Raw genomic sequence first — 17,057 nt, 5'->3', positions numbered from 1 at the left:
TTGTATAATCAAAACTTTTCTTGATACTTTGTGTTGACTTTTATTTGAGTGCAAATTTTTGCTGTTGTTCCCATTGTTCTTATGCATTTAACAAATGTGTTAATGACAAAATTTCACTCTGGACGGTTATTGTTCGATGATGTGTTACTTCAAGGACCAATATGTATCTTGTAGCATTTAAAATTGGCACTGCAATCCAAGTTCAGACAGTGGAGAGAGGACAGGATAGGATACGTCTTCTTTTTCGGTCGGATAGAATCAGTTATTCTCAACCAGTTCACTGCCCGCTTACGTAACTCCAACACCAACAGAGGGCATGAATTTGGACTGTCACACACATGCACTTGCACACATCTCTCTTCTCTACAGCTGTGGGAACCTCTGGTTTTATCACTAGTCATGGTTAACACAAATAGTCAATCAAAAAAACGTTGAGAAGGCCACAGGATGTTGTCAAAGGTTGATGTGATCTGTGTCACCCTGTAGATGTAAAATCTTCCTGATTTCACTCCAATCCCACTTGTTGTCCGTGTGTTCATTTACAGTGCATGTGGTAGTTGGTGCTGAACTTAATTGTAGCTTACAAATAATATATTCAGGGGGATCACTAAAAACAGAGCCCTAATAAAATATTTACACATATTTTTAATGATCCAAATTAAAGAAGAATTTCAAGTTTCCCAAATTATCTTCCTTCAAACAATTTACCATCTCATGACCACCTAAAGGTTTGTGAAATATGGACCAAGTTGGGGGACCAAACTGCCTGCAACTGCAGCTGCAACTGCAACTCCCTCCACCACCTCAACCTCCTTCACCACATTCAAGATTCAAGATTCAAGATTGCTTTTATTGTCATTGAGCATGGACATGTCAACAAAATTTACATTGCATTGTAGAAGAAAGATAATAAAATAAGATAAAATAAACTCACAGGCATAAAAAGTCAGCAACATTCAAAACGTATATACAATATACATAAACAGTGTGTATCCTTAAATATTAAGTACACAGAAGGTGCAGGTGATGGTGGTCAAAGTGCAGTGTGCAAAAAGAAGTGTCCTCACAGTCTCTCCCTCCAATTGGTGGGAGTGACTGTGTGTGGGTATATGGGGGGAAATGTGTGTTCGGCAGCGGGGGGGAGGCGGCGGGGGAAGGGGTGTGTGTGTGTGTGTGTGTGTGTGTGTGTAGATGTGCGTGTGTGACTGCAGGGGGGGTGAGTGTGTGTGAGTGCCTTTGTTGTGCCTTCTTCACCAAGCGGGAGGTGTTCATAGACCAGGAGAGGTAAGATGTGATGTGGAGGCCCAGGAACTTGATGTTGTCCACTCGCTCCACCACTTCTCTGTCCATGAGGAGGGGGGCGTGATCCGTCTTCCTGGACCTTCTAAAGTCCACAATGACCTCCTTGGTCTTCCCTGTGTTCAGAACCAGGTTGTTGGCTGAACACCACTGGGTGAGCTGGTAAATCTCCTCTCTGTAGTGGGTCTCGTTGTCCAGCTTGTCTGGGATGATGGTGTTAAAAGCTGAGCTGAAGTCAACAAATAGCATCCTGACATAGGTGTTGGGCTGCTGCAGATCGGTCAGGGCTGTGTGCAGGGTGATGGAGACAGCATCCTCTGTAGACCGATTCCCTCTGTAGGCAAACTGAAGGCTGTCTAGGTCCGAGGGGATGAAGTCTCTGATGTACCTGAGAAGAATCCATTCAAAGCACTTCATGATTACCGGGGTTAGAGCAACAGGCCGGTAATCATTCAGGCAGGTGGCGGACGTCTTCTTAGGCACCGGTATGATGGTGGAGGACTTGAGGCACTCAGGAACCATGGACAGCTGCAGGGACAGATTGAAAATGTCCAGGAACACTCCTGCTAGCTGGTCAGCGCATGTTCTCAGAGTCTGGCCTGACACCTTATCTGGTCCTGTAGCTTTGCAGGTGTTGATCCTCCTCAGGGTGGATGTCACCTGGTGCTGCTGTAGGATGAGGGGCTGGTGCTGCTCCTCCAGCCGGGGTAGATGTGTAGCTTCTCTGCTGCCTGACGTGTCAAAGTGGGCAAAGAAGCTGTTTAAGGTGTCAGGCAGAGTGGAGTCGTGGCTGGCAAGCTGAGTGCTGGACTTGTAGTCCGTCATGGTTCTGATGCCTCTCCACACGTTCCGGGGGTTGTTGTTATTGAAGTGGTCTTCAATTTTCTGTTTATACCGGAGCTTGGCCTGCTTAATTCCTTTCTTCAGCTCTGCTCGAGCCCTGCTATAAGCCAGCCTATCTCCAGATCTGAAGGCGGTGTCCCGGGCTTTCAGCAGGGACCGTACTGTGCCGTCCAGCCATGGTTTCTGGTTGGGAAACACTGTGATGGTCTTGACAGGGAGGACAGCATCAGTGTAGAACTGAACGTAGGACGATACAGATGATGTATACTCCTCCAGGTCTGCCCCTTCACTGAACACACTCCAGTCTGTGTGCTCAAAGCAGTCCTGAAGTGCAGAGGAGGCCTCCTCAGTCCATACCTGTACTGTCCTGGTGGTCGGCTTTGTTCTGCAGGCCAGAGGCTTGTATGCAGGAATCAGTTCCAATGAGATGTGGTCTGACATGCCCAGGTGTGGAGCTGCTGCAGCCTTGTAAGCAGCAGGGATGTTGCAGTAGACCTGATCCAAAATGTTATTGTCTCTGGTAGGAAAGTCTATGTACTTGTGAAATTTGGGAAACACTGCCTTCAGTTCGACATGATTAAAGTCTTCCGCCACAATCACAGCCGCTTCCGGGTTGCCGTTCATCTGCCCGCTGATAAGGCAGTACAGCTCCTCTAATGCTAGCTTAGCATTAGCCCGCGGTGGGATGTAGGCGGCCACAATAACAATGGACGAGAGTTCTCTAACCAGCTTGAACGGTCGGCATTTCACAGCCAGGTATTCCAAATCAGGAGAGCAGAATGTGCCGACGGTGTGTGTAGCTGTACACCAGGCATTGTGTAGGTACAGCGCCAAACCTCCACCTCTGCTCTTACCCGAAGCTGCAGACCTGTCCGCCCGATACAGAGAGCGCCCTGCTAGCTCCACCGCTGCGTCCGGGATGTTATCGTCCAGCCAGGTCTCTGTGACAACGGTCACACAGCTGTCCATCCGGCAAGAGACAATCCTTGGATGGACCTCGTCGATTTTGTTGGCGAGAGACCTGCCGTTAGTGAGGAAGAGACTGGGGAACGCCGGTCTGTGAGGGTTAGCTTGTAGGCTCTCTTGCCCCTCTTTTGTTTACGGTGCCTCCTCTGTCTCCTAGGCAGCAGTGGGGGGATGGTGGTGGGCTCTGGAGTCCGTAGCAGCTCCGGTGGAATAAAGTCCAGTTTAGGGGGTGTGTGAAGTCCGAACTGTACCCCAAATTCCACAGTTCGGACCTGCTGTACTGTGTGAGAGCTTCCAGAAGTGTGGTGAACGTAGAAATGAGTAAAAACAAACAAACAAAAACGTAAACACGGGAGCCACGAGTCGCTGCGTCTGCACGCGCCGCCATCTTGTTGTTCGAAAGTTTATGTACATTTACAACTATGACTATGTACCATTGATTGTTGTAGTTCAGCCATTAGAATCATTGTTGCTGCTTAATATCTTTGAGAGCTCACCTAAAGACCAGAGCCTCCTCTGTAAAATGTAACTGCATAAGTATTTTCTGGTTAATTCCTTAAAAAAAAAAAAAAAAAAAGACTTGCTATGCTATCCAGCCCACTACATCAGGTACAGAGATTTCTAATGGACATCTTCCTCTGTTTACTTTCAGTTACACACCAAGATTTCTGTGAAATAAAATAAAATAAAATTCTTGTGTTCTTGTCAGAGTCAGTGTTTCCCAAATCTCTGCAACGTAGTTGGTGAATGACATGTTAGGGACAAAATATAAGAATGAACTCACAAACACCATTTTTTTTTCTTTTTAAGGGCGTATTCCATTGAACTTCTAGTGATTTCTCTCAAGACCACAAAACACTAATAATATCACCATTCATCTAACTTTGGAAATGTTTTCAGTGGCTGAATAGTAATCCTTGTGATGAGTTTCCTGAACTTCATGTGCAAAACTGGTGGAGAGAACTTCAGTTTACAAAATAGCTTCTGCTGCAAAATGCCACCACATGAGTTACTGATCCGGTTAACAGCAGACTGAAAGCACTGTGACTTAAGTTCAGCCCTGGCTATCGTTGGTCCAACTCGATGTGGCCTGTTCACAGCCAGTGAAACCTGTTCTTTGAAGTGTAGCCGTAGATAGCAGTCTCTCTATAGCCATCAATCATTACTCTCACTGTGAACTCTATATGACCTTTCCCTCTTCTCTGGAAGTAGTTGGCTGTGTGCACTCTTGCATCTCTATATTCACTTTTAAGAGAAAATTAAGAATGCTTTCAAAAATGTAAGTGTTAATAGTTTATTTTCATCAGTTAACAACATGCAATGAATGAACAGACGGGAAATCTAAATTAAATCGATATTTGGTGCGACCACCCTTTGCCTTCAAAACAACATCAATTCTGCTAGGCACACTTGAATACAGATTTTTGAAGGAACTTGGCTGGTAGTTTGTTCCAAATATCTTGGATAACTAAACACAGATCTTCTGTGGATGTAGGCTTCCTCAAATCCTTCTGTCTCTTCATGTAATCCCAGACAGACTCGATGATGTTTGAGATCAGGTCTCTGTGGGGCCCATACGATCACTTCCAGGACCTCTTGTTCTTCTTTATACTGAAGATAGTTCTTAATGACATTGGCTGTATGTTTGGGGTCACTGTCCTGCTGCAAAATAAATTTGGGGTCAATCATACGCCTCCCTGATGGTATTGCAAGATGGATAAGTATCTGCATGTATTCCTTATTGATTTGATTTGATTTGATTTGATTTGATTTGATTTGATTTGATTTGATTGAGATCCCCATTAGCTGCTACACCTGGAAGCAGCTACTCTTGGGGTCCTGGGGTCCATTTAAAAAGGACATAAAATAATCAAATGCACATAGAATAAAACTAAATTACAAATAATATGAAAAGCAGCATAGTACCCATAATGACAAAATCCTCACAAACTATATATAAAGAATAATTATAAAGAATAAACAATCATTCAAGAGAATAATTATAGAATACTAATTATAGAAGAACAATAATTATAAACAAGATATAAAAAAATCATTAAAAAAAAAATCAGAACAAAACATATTCAATACAACAATAACATATCAATAGCAACAGTAACAACAGTGACAAATAACACTGACAAGTCAGGAACAGGACATGTTAAACTTTAAAGTAACCCTGAACAAACCAAAAGTCAAACAGACTTAAAATAATAATAATCTATGCCTTCTGCCTGTCAAGGCATTGCTTTTTAAGACATTTTTTAAAAACGATTACTGAATCTATGCTTGTAACATTATCAGGAAGCTTGTTCCACAAAGATATAGCCCTATATAAGACCATTTTTTGCATTGAGCATGATTTTGCAAGAGGTACAGCAATGAAGCCCTTTGCAACCTGTCTTGTATGATAGTTGTGAACATTGTGAATGTGACAAATTCTAGAAAAGAAGCATGTGGGCTTATTTAAGGTATAGACTTTGTGAAAAAAAAGAGAGAAGATTGCAAGCCAGCCTATTATCCACAGTCAACCACTGGAGCTTGGAGTGCATGTGGAATTCCACACTCAAGATGTTTTGTTGGGGTCTCGAGTTCCGGGCATGTTTTGTCTCCTCCTCACCTCCTTTCTCTCACTCTCCTCCTCTGCAGCGCCGGAGTCTGGAAGGAGGCGGGGCCGATCTCCTATCCAGGCAACACACCTGAGCAGCATCAGGTGTTCAGCTGCGGCCTACTTCAGCCAGCTCATCCACCTGCTCAGTGCCGGAAGATTTCCTAGCTCTGCGCACACGTGCCTCACCACGCTGTTTTGCCTAGCCTCCTTCCTCGCTTCTAGCTCCAGTGTGTTTTTCGAGTACTGTTGTCTTTGTTTTCTGTTTCAAGCTGTTATTTCTCCGCAGTGGTGAACTGAGCCATTCCTCAGTCATCTGTGAAAGTGCTGTAACTGTCGAGTGGCCTGTTTTATAAGCATGTTGATAAATTGAGTCTAATCTATTAGTGGTAAAATATGTCGACATTTGATCAAATACAGTTCTCTCCAGTATCTTAGTGAGCACAGGAAGGATGCTGATTGGTCTACAGTTGGACCCATTAAAGGCATTCTTGTTGTTCTTTATGATTGGGATTACTTTGGCCGCTCGCCATGCCTGTGGAAAGATTCCATTCCTAAGACTACAGTTAAAGATGTGACACACAGGTACTGAAATATGTTCAGCCATTATTTTTATCAGTCTGCCATCTATATAATCAAGACCAAACTATGTGTTGTTTTTTACTGACATCAGAAGTTGCTTAACCTCTTCAACTAATACAGGTTTCAAATGTAAATGTGCATTTTTTATCATTCATTATATTATCTGTGATTAAATAAGTAGAGTTTCTCATATCCCCTGTTGAACCGCTCATCTTACTCCTTAGATTAGACACCTTATCGATGAAAAAAGTGTTAAAGTAGTTAGCAATTTCAGAAGGTATGGTCAGATGGACACCATCAGCCTCTACAAATGAGGAGGAAATATTTTTACCCCTGCCTAATATGGTATTACAAGTGGCCCAGAGTTTTTTCCCATTATTCTTGTATTCAGATAATTTATTATAAAAATATGCTCTTTTCTTTGATCTATTCATTTTAGTTATATAGTTTCTTAATTTCTTATACTTTATCCAATCCATAGGGTCACTGGATCTTGTAGCTGCCATCTTAGTGTTGTCTCTCTCAATCATTCATCCATTCATTCATCTTCTATACCCGCGTATCCCTTTTGGAGTTGCGGGGGGCTGGAGCCTATCCCAGCTGGCAATGGGCGAGAGGCGGGGTACACCCTGAACCGGTCGCCAGCCAATTGCAGGTCTCTCAATCATTTTGCTTCTCAATTCATTATCAATCTAGGAAGTAGAGTTGCCTCTTACAGTGAACTTTCTGAGCAGAGCATACCAATACCATATCAGTGAAGAGTTCAAGAGCAGCGTCAGTCTCCTGTATGGCACATATCCTATCCCAGCTCAACTCTTGTATATCTTTTACAAAAGCTACCTCATTAAAAGATTTATATATTCTCTGAATTAGAATTTTAGGTCCGGATATTGGCACTTTAGTTTTCCTCACAGTGACCACAATATTATGATCGCTTAGCCCTACTGGGATAGAATAGGCCTCGGAGCAGAGTACACTGGCGTTGGTATATATATGGTCTATACATGTAGAAGATACAGTCCCTGCGATATTACAGGAAACTCTCGTCGGTAGATTGACAATCTGAGTCAGATTACATACATTCACCATAACAAGTAGCCTATTTTTTAGAGTGCAGGCCAAGCAATGGTTTAACATTAGGTAAATGCACTTGTAGCCATATGGTTTCTAAAGAAGTATATATGAGGTCATATCTTGTTTTGACAGGTATGTGATTTTGTATATAGAAGGCAACGCCACCGCCTCTGTGATCTCTATCAAGTCTGAATAAACTATAACCCGGAATATCAATCTCGGAGTTCATAACAGATGCATCTAGATGTGTTTCAGAAATTGCCATAATATGTATGTTGTTGTCCTGAAGCAATACAGAAAGATGATCAGTTTTGTTTCTAAGACTGCAAATATTCAAATGTGCAATGCGCAGCCCTTTACCCTGTAAGTTTAAAGACATAGTCAGTGTGAGGAGGATGAAAGATGCATGCATGTCATACTGACATCAATTATGACCCCGCCACTTGTCCTTCTCTTCTTGGCCTCACAATGAGGCGGTCATAGCTGATGATGGCATAGTCACCTCTTGCTCTTGCCTCCTTCATAGCAGGAAGCAGCTCGGCCCTCTTCTTCCTCACCCGTTCAGAAAAGTCCTCACTGATGTAAAATGACTGTGTTGTTCAGGTGGGCTCTAGCTCTGGCCAGGACAAGCTGTTTATCCTTAAAGTGCAGGAGCTTGATCACCACTGCTCTTGGTTTTTCCCTGTCGCCCCTGAACTTTCCATTTCTCTGAGCTCTCTTGATTTCCACCGAAGGTCTCAATCTTCAGCTTAGCAGTGAACATTGCTTGCACTTTAGCCTCAGTCTCAGCCCAGGTTTCATCCTCTTTATCAGGGCCCAGTCCATTAATCACAAGATTGTTCCTCCTGCATTGGTTTTCTAGATAATCCATCTGCTCATAGTCATTCTTTGCAGCTTGTTCTGATTTCAGTTTATTCACTTGCTGCTTAATATTCCTAGTCTCAGTTTGTTGGGCTGTAAGATGTTTCTTTAATTCATCAATTTCACTCTGAGAGTAGGTCAAGCTCACCTTAAGCTCTTGTAGCTCTCTCAGACATGAGTCCACCCTCTTATTGGTTGAGTCCATGATCATTTGGGAAAAACTGCGAAATGCAGTCTCCTGCCTCCTCAGTAGATCCTCATAGTAGTTCTTCTGTTCGTCCAATAACTGCTTTAGAGTGTCCATTGTCACATACTCAGGATCCTCACCAGCAGTAGCTTTGTTTGAAGATGGATCATCATATGAAGGAGCTTTGTCTGAGCTTCTGTTGCCGTTGCGACCACCAGCCATGATATTGTTGCTCTATCCAAATTATCACTCTTTTTAGAATGAAATGCAGCAGACTTTCTTACCAAGATGTTACCCAGAGGTTTGATTGCTGCTGTTTGCAGAGCACACCCAGCTGAGGCCTAGGCCAAACTCAATCCTTCAAATATCTCCAATTTTGGAAACCATCCACAATGTATGAATTCATGGAAGTATGTCTTTCAAATTACACAACATGTGCCATTCAGAATGTTCATGAATTTCTTATCAGAAATATAAGAAATCATAGAGGTAATCCCTTCACAAACAAACAGTGTCAGGCTTCAGCGGCCATATTGTCATCGCGATGATGAGACGGGGGACACCATTAATCCTGACCAAATGTTGAGAAACAAACCTCAGATTATCAGCAAACTCCAACAACCAGGAGCCAGGCTGGAGGACAGAGAGGAAAGAACCGGGGCGGAGGCAGCCGGTCAAATGGCCAAAAGCAAACGAGGTGGCAGTTTGGCAGCAGCTCGACAAGTACCTCAGCGTCACGCTAGAGCACTCATTGCACGGCCAGGTGGAAGCCAAGCTGAACCACATTGGAGACATCCTGTACGAGGAGTGCAGAGGTAGGTTCGGAGTAGTGACTGGAAAGCAGAGGGCTGGCCCAAAGCAGAAGGGGAGGAGGGAGAGAGAGATCAAGCAGTTGGTGAAGAGGCGGCGTCAGCTCCGAAAACAGTGGAGATGGGCAAGCAAAGAGGAGAAAGAGGGCCTGAAGTCACTGTGGGAGGAGGTGAAGAAAAGCCTTGCCAGCCTGCAGAGGGCAGACCGTATCCGCAAAAGCAGTCAACCCCACTGGGATCACCAGGTTATGTTCCTTGCCCAGCCCCCCCATCCTTCCCTTTCAACACTGCTCTTCCCAAACTCGGCGAGGTAGCACAAGTTGTCCGGAAAGCGAGAGCAGCCTCAGCCCCAGGCCCCAACGGGATACCATACAAACTGTAAAAGTACTGCCCAGGGGTCCTGAAACATCTGTGGAACCTCCTGAGAGTGGCATGGAAGAACCAAGTCATCCCCTCGGAATGGCAAAGAGCTGTCACAGTTTTTATCTCGAAGGAGGAAAACTCCACCACCATCAGCCAGTTCAGGAGCATCGCACTCCTGAATGTCGAAGGGAAGATCTTCTTCTCCATCCTGGCCAAGAGGCTGACCACCTACCTAACAAACGACGGGTACATTGATACCAGCTGCCAGAAGGCAGGTGTGCCAGGGTTCCCAGGGTGCGTTGAACACTCTGCAGTCATATGGGAGCAGATCCAGAGAGCGAAAAGAGAGAGAGGTGACCTGCATGTGGTGTGGTTGGACCTTGCCAACGCATACAGGTCTGTCCCCCACCAACTCATCAATGAGGAGGCAGCTCGCAGATGGCCTGGCCAGAATCAATCAGAGCCAGCTCCCCGGCAAGTATAAAGTATGGACCAGTTCATACTGTACACAAGGGTGACGTGGCCTCTGAAGATGAAAGTCCCCTCCTCGGTGGCAGACAAGATGGATAGGCTGGCAAACTCATTCATCAGGAAGTGGCTGGGACTGCCGAGATGCCTGTCAGATGTGGGTTTGGCAGGAACACGCTGCAACTGCCTCTGGAAGTGGAAAGCCCAGGAAATAGTCAACATGGCAATCAGCAGGCTGAAACACGGCGAGGTAGTCGGCAGAGTTCAGGAGGGTCGAGCAGGCCTTGGGAGGAGCGAGACCCCCCCTCTTCTGGTCAAAGGCCTCCAAGGAAGAACGGAAGGCCATGGTGGTGGCAGAAGTGACAAGGAAGGAGCAGGAGCGCCTCAACATCAAAGCGGTGTCTCAGAGCAAGCAGGGAGGCTGGATGTCATGGGGTGGCGTCACAGACAGGCCCCTGTCATGGTCTGACCTGTGGAAGATCCCCCAAGCCAGGCTCAGCTTCCTGATCAGATCCACTTATGACACCCTACCCTGTCCCCGAAACCTCCATCAGTGGTTCGGTGAGGAAGAGACCTGTCCGCTTTGCAGTACCATCAACGCAAGCCTCCAGCATATCCTGTCGGGCTGCAAGACAGCACTGTCCCAAGGCCGCTACAGGTGGCGACATGATCTGGTGCTGAGGAAGCTGGCAGAGGTGGCAGAATCATGCAAGGGCCGGAAAGAATATCAACCCCCCTCGCCAGAGAGAAACTGCAAGACTCCTCTCACCCGGCAGTGAGTGGACCATGAGGGTCGACCTGGGAAGACAGCTCCATTTCCCCAGAGAGATTGTTCAAACTTCACTCCGGCCAAACCTGGTCATGTGGTCAGAGCCACGTAAGACCATCCTGTTGGTGGAGCTCACTGTCCCGTGGGAGGAGGGTATGGAGGCTGCCAACGAGCAGCGTGCCAAATATGCAGACCTGGCAGATGAGTGCAGGGAGGCTGGCTGGAAAGCTATCACGTGCCCCGTCGAAGTGGAATGTAGGGGCTTTGTAGGGTCCTCAATGGTCCGCTCGCTCCGCGACATGGGATGCATGGCAGCAGGGTGTCAGAAAGCCATCAAAGAACTGGTGGAGGAGGCAGAGAAGGGCAGCTTCTGGCTGTGACTAAGGAGGAAGCATAGGAGTTGGGGGCCGAATAACACCTAGGACATCAGCAGGGGGTGGCAGGGAGTGATCCCTGCCATTGCTCCGCCACCAGGAGATGTAGTTAAAGGAGCGAAACATCCATGACTGGTGGTCCCCCAGCTGATGACCCGTTCATGCCCAGGGAGGTGTTACAGGTGTACACACTTGCATAAAAGGCACCGGTAGAGGTGCATCAGGCAGCCCAGCAGGTAGACCATCAAACTGTATCTTCATAAGTCAGAGCACCCGCTGGCATTTTTCTGCACCCCAGTTCCTATGTTTTTGTGCATAGTTGAGTCACTTGGCCTTGTTTCCATGTTGGAGGTATAGCTTTTTGGCTGCAACTGGAGACTGGCCAGACTTCTCCGGACAGTAGATGTGTACCTGGGTCCTACTGGTTTTCCCAGTTCTGAGCTGATGGCAGTGCTGGACCTCTTCCGATTTTGAAGGGAAATAAGTTTGATGTGTTTTTCATGTGCTATATTAAGTTTCCTTGGTCAACCACTGTGTCTATGGTCCTCAATGTTGCCCGTTTATTTGTGCTTCTTCAATAGAGCTTGAACAGCACATCTTGAAACCCCAGTCTGCTTTAAAATCTTTGTCTGTGAGAGAGCTTGCATATGCAATATAACTAGGCCATGGTGAATGACATGAAACTGTCTTCCACAACCTCACCTTGGTAGCAGAGTTTGGCTGTTCCTCACCCAGTTTTAAGTCTCCTATACAGCTGTTTCTATTTCATTTAATAACTGTGTTGCAACCTACATATGAAATTGATGATCATTAGCACCTGTATAATTGATTGATCATACACCTGACTATAATTTTACAAAATCCCTTGGTTGATCATACACTTGACTATAATTTTACAAAAATCCCTGATTTTGTGCAAGTGTACCTACCTTTTCAGAAGTCTCAGCAGCCATTCTCTTGTCATTAGAAAATGGGCAGGCAGAGCTTCTCTCTCTTCACTAACAGATGAATAGAAAACATTGTGGCAAAAGCTTCAGAATCACCAAACCATTTTCAACCGGTATAAAACATTAAATCTAAGCGTGTTTGAAAATGACAGGCTGATTGATTCATCCATTCAGGATAAATTTAAGCAGTAACATTTAATAAAGTCACTGGGCTTGAAAATGTATGAGTAAAATGATATCCACTGTCTTGGATCAAATTGCCTTTCCTGCTAATAGCCTAAGGATAATATGTGGGTGTGAGTGAGAGAATATGTGTCTATGTGTAAAGACAAAGAAAAAAAAAACAGAGAGGAAACAGAGGTGGACATGGTGGTAAGACAAAGGAAGAGTAATAAATTAGATCTTAACAAAGTTGAAAGGTCATTCAACATAACAACCATTTTTTCCATTGCATTCCATTGCTTGGCAAATGGATGTTGGACTGCAACATTGATAGAGTGGCCATGAACCACAATAATGACAGTCAGAAACAGTGGCTGTACATGGAGACACATGTCTGTTCTCTGCTCTTCAAACATCCAACTTAAATTCCTGCTGTGTGTGAATAAAGAGGACAGGAAGTGGCAGTTTGGCAGTTTCAACCAGGAGTGTCACTCTCAATTGCATCCCCTGCCAGCTCCAGACACATTGCATGGTCGAAGAGGTCATAGGTCTGACTCCTCTTTTTCTTTCTCTCTCTCTGTTTCCTTCTCTCCCCTCTTTCGTCTGTTTTACAGTACATTCCATTTCAGTGCCACCTACGCAATGCATAAAAGTCAAGGAGAAGACAGAATGATGTATGGAAGACATGAGCCAGAGTAATGGTGGCACATTTTTTGAACACAGATAAAACATGAGGCTCATCTTGTCAGATTACCCTGACACCCCGTGTCAAAATGCCTGCCATGTCCGAGTGAAGCAAAGAGGCAGTTGTCCTGAGTTTGCCTTCCTCTTCTGGAGCTGTCAAGATTTGCTTGTAAAGGACACTGAAAAAAGCATATATAGAAATAATGAGTGTCCAAGATTAACTTTATTTCTCTGAAACAGTAAGCTGTCCCTTACAGAAACCCATGTGATCATGTGGACACATGTTACCACACATGTGGTGCCACGTTACAACAGGGTACCCATTATACCAGATGTGATCACATGGGTTTCACATAGGAATTCACATGGGTTTCACACATTACACCATGAAAAATGTTCCAAAAACATGTTTCCCATGTTTAACGTGCAAAATCACATGTGAAATTCATGTGGTTTTTCTGTAAGGGCTCTGTTGAAAATGGTGCTGGATTTTCTGTTACAGGATTTGTTAATCATAACAAATTCTACAGCTGAGTACTCAGCCATAAGAATATTCTTTTAGTTTGAAACAAGTCTGCCAAATCTGCTTGTTGAAGACAATATAGTGGTAGTTGCAGTATGAAAATAGATTGAATCTTAAGGATTGCAACTTAAGTGAATGTATGACTTTTACTCATAATAGCAATATCTTTACAGTGTGCTAGTGCTACTTTTACTTAAATAAAAGCTTAACTGCTTAAAGGACAATGGCCTGTGTACACCCACGCTGAAAAAGTCATAGACTACAGTTCTGTCCTTTCAAATGGCAGTTCCTTCTATAGCTGCTGAACAAACAAAGGTCCATGGTTATAACATTACATGGATTAGATTCATGATTACATTGCCATACAGGGAAGTCAAATGGATTTTGATTCCACTCCAAATCATTTGGTAGCTCCTCACTAATGTAACGTGATCAGAGCACTCTCAAACTGGAGCTCCAAGGAGTTAGATTAATTTTGTCAGCCTTGTAATTGTGTCTTATTGATGTATTTCCTTGAAATGGCATACTGGCAAGAGCATTTTCAGCCACTGGGCGACTGTGTTTTCATAGTTTCATTGTTCGTGGTAGTCATGGATGAATATTTAATATTGACCACCTGACCACACACCTTCATACTGTCAGGCACGCAGACACTCACAGCTAATGCTCTATTATGCTGATTTATTTAAGGTTAATTGCTCTTGTAATACATGACCAGAGTGTTCTTACCCGTGAAAAACTCAAGTAGCGCGGAAAAGAAATGGAAAAAAAAAAAAACACGACAACAACTCAAAAAGCGTTTATTTGAAGGTGGCACCAGAGACAGACCAATTCATCAGAATGGCATCAGAGTGTGGACATGTTGCCACGTATGGTGCTGGTTGAGGTGGTCTAAGGCACATCCTCCATGCCAATGCGCTGAGACTGTGTGTCATTGTCACAAGGACAGAGAGGTTGTTAGGACCAAATGCACTAAATCACGCACCTCTCCTCCCACCCGCTACCATGGCCAACTACACAGGTTGATGCAGAAACACTGGGAGAGACAGAGCAGCTACTGGTTGAATCTACTGGTTTGTTCCAAGTAATCATCACATCCTCTTATTACAGTTGATACATTGATGTAGCAGAACAAGAGGCCTCTATCTAACTTTTCTCTCTCGCATTCCTTCAGGGGAGCTTGGGTGGACAGACATTTCAACTTCAAAGGGTTATCTAGCACTTAAGCTGTTGTCATCGAGATGCTAATTCTTTCTTTACAGCTCCACACCAGATGATGGCATTATAACCGTCTGGATGGACAATCACCAGGCCTTGAGAGACCTCAAGAATCGGATAGTACTGACAAGTTGTAAATCAGACAATCCTGTAGCAAACTGTTTTGTGTGTCTGTGTGCCTTCTTTTCTATCATATCAGGATAATGCGAACAAAATGTTTGATTCAACTTTGGATGTTCTTACAGCACTAAACTCACAATTTGTAGGGCATCAATGTTTTTCCCGTGTTTCTAGTTTGTAAAATGACAAAACTATGATCTTAACTCTCATAATCATTTTTGCTCGGGTTTCTACGATGGAACCATACTGCCATCTAGAGACTAGTAGCAGTTAGGTTTTAGATACTTGACATGAGACAATTCTAATTAGTAGTGCTTAATTCGGCAAATATAATCTGCCTTTCCTTGTTTCTTTGTTCTATTAATTAGTTATACTGTTAGTTATCATGTACGTTAGTATTAGTACTGAAGAATGTTGTCATTAATCAACAAAATGTGTTTGATGCATGTATATCGGTGTCAACATGAGTTGTGAACAATGTTGAAGTTTGATTGAAAATTGATCATTTAGACTATGTGATTGACCATAGTGGCAGAAGCAGATGAATCCATTGCACACAATCATTAGTTAATATTTTCTCTCCATAGGATGAAATCTCAGCATTCCCCTGTAAATCATTCTACACTGAAAAATATAAACGCAACACTTTTGTTTTTGCTCCCATTTTTCATGAGCTGAACTCAAAGATCTAAAACATTTTCTATATACACAAAAAAACATTTGTCTCAATTATTGTTCACAAATCTGTCTAAATCTGTGTTAGTGAGCACTTCTCCTTTGCTGAGATAATCCATCCCACCTCACAGGCTTGGCATATCAAGATGCTAATTAGACAGCATGATTATTGCACAGATGTGCCTTAGGCTGGCCACAATAAAAGGCATAACCAAGAATTTCTGCACAAACTGTCAGAAACCATCTCAGGGAAGATCATCTGCATGTTCGTCATCCTCATCGGGGTCTCGACCTGACTGCAGTCCGTCGTTGTAACTGACTTGAGTGGGCAAATGCTCACATTCGATAGCATCTGGCACGTTGGAAAGGTGTTCTCTTCACGGATGAATCCCGGTTTTCACTGTTCAGGGCAGATGGCAGGCAGTGTGTGTGGCGTTGTGTGGGTGAGCGGTTTGCTGATGTCAACATTGTGGATTGAGTGGCCCATGGTGCCGGTGGGGTCATGGTATGGGCAGGCGTATGTTATGGACAACAAACACAAGTGCATTTTATTGATGCCATTTGCACAAAGATAACGTGACGAGATCTTGAGGCCCATTGTTGTGCCATTCATCCACGACCATCACCTCATGTTGCAGTATGATAATGCACAGCCCCATGTTGCAAGGATCTGTACACAATTCCTGGAAACATGCTGAAAACATCCAAGTTCTTGCATAGCCAGCATACTCACCGGACATGTCACTCATTGAGCATGTTTGGGATGCTCTGGATCGGCGTATATGACAGCGTGTTCCAGTTCCTGCCAATATCCAGCAACTTCGCACAGCCATTGAAGAGGAGTGGACCAACATTCCACAGGCCACAATCAACAACCTGATCAACTCTATGCGAAGGAGATGTGTTGCACTGCGTGAAGCAAATGGTGGTCACACCAGATACTGACCCCCCGGATCCCCCCAACAAAGCAAACCTGCACATTTCAGAGTGGCCTTTTATTGTGGCCAGCCTAAGGCACACCTCTGCAATAATCATGCTGTCTAATCAGCATCTTGATATGCCACACCTGTGAGGTGGGATGGATTATCTTGGCAAAGGAGAAGACAGATTTGTGAACAATATTTGAGACAAATGTTTTTTTTGTGTATATAGAAAATGTTTTAGATCTTTGAGTTCAGCTCATGAAAAATGGGAGCAAAAACAAAAGTGCTGCATTTATATTTTTGTTCAGTGTAAGTGCGCAAAGGTCTGTTCGTCACAGACACGCAACGTAGCACCGGAGGGTATATGCCCCGCAGTGTTTGGCAAGCGCTCACTTGTCTCTCCTTTGTCTCACTCCTTTGTTCCTTTGTTCTAGACACACTCTTTACTTGTTCTTTACTCACACTACTTTTTCAGCATTTTAGTTTTCTTTAGTTTTTGTAACTTCAATTTTTGCTCGCCTGGTTGTCTTTTGCCTGCATATTGGCGTGTTATTTTAATCTTTTGTCTACTTTTGCTCGCCACATTAATCCACATAACTTTT

This window comes from Chaetodon auriga, chromosome 6, assembly GCF_051107435.1.
Source record: "Chaetodon auriga isolate fChaAug3 chromosome 6, fChaAug3.hap1, whole genome shotgun sequence".
NCBI lineage: Eukaryota > Metazoa > Chordata > Actinopteri > Chaetodontiformes > Chaetodontidae > Chaetodon > Chaetodon auriga.
The sequence above is the reverse complement of the archived record's forward strand: the minus strand, read 5'-3'. Positions refer to the sequence as shown.